This window comes from Mus pahari, chromosome 15, assembly GCF_900095145.1.
Source record: "Mus pahari chromosome 15, PAHARI_EIJ_v1.1, whole genome shotgun sequence".
NCBI classification, from domain to species: Eukaryota; Metazoa; Chordata; class Mammalia; order Rodentia; family Muridae; genus Mus; species Mus pahari.
In genome coordinates this window covers 15366988-15367831 of record NC_034604.1, presented here as the reverse complement: position 1 = coordinate 15367831, position 844 = coordinate 15366988, and positions in this window count along the sequence as shown.

The window sequence follows — 844 nt, the reverse complement described above, 5'->3', positions numbered from 1 at the left end:
TCCTGCCAAGATCATGATTCAATCAAGACTGAGGCTGCAACATCTTCATTGTGATTCAAACCTGGATGAGTTTTCATGTCTAATTGTTATGCTGACAATTTCCCAGTAAAAATATAAGCTAAGATGGCAGCAATGTAGACAAGTTGATTTCCATTCCAGACATCCTAACTTTGAGTTTAGCCAGGCATATACCTAAAATATCAGCTCTTAGGAAGTGAATGCAGAAAGACCAGAAGTTCAAGTGTATTCTGGGTTATTAGCATGTTCAGGAAACTTTGGTTACACTAGGAAAACTTTAAAATAATAACAAAAAGGAAGAAAAAAAGAAGAAATGGAGAGAAAGGGGAAGGAAGAAAGGAAGTGAGGAAGATAGGAGAGAAAGGAGGGAAGAAAGAAAAGGAAAGGAGGGACAGAAAAGAAAGGATGAAACAAAAAGTTCTTGTGTGTGCTTTCTATCTAGTCATTGTATCATAAATTCCCCATGAACATTGCCAAAATGTCAATGTCAGTACTCCTTCCATTTTGATTAGTTATTATTCTCTGGATATGTGTGATAATATTATTGGTTTATTTAGGAATGATTTCTCATTGGGTGATGAGTTACTGACTCTGTGTGTGTGTATGTGTGTGTGTGTGTGTGTGTGTGTGTGTGTATGAAAGGCAGAAAAGAGAGATGTCAGTAAGAGAGAGGATAATTAGCAGAAATTAGAAAAAAATAAATTTAAAACACAATTTCTTTTGTGAACCAAAGCCCATTTGGGGGAATAGAAATATTTTATATATATATATATATATATATATATATATATATATATATATATATGTGCTCTCTCTCTCTCTCTCT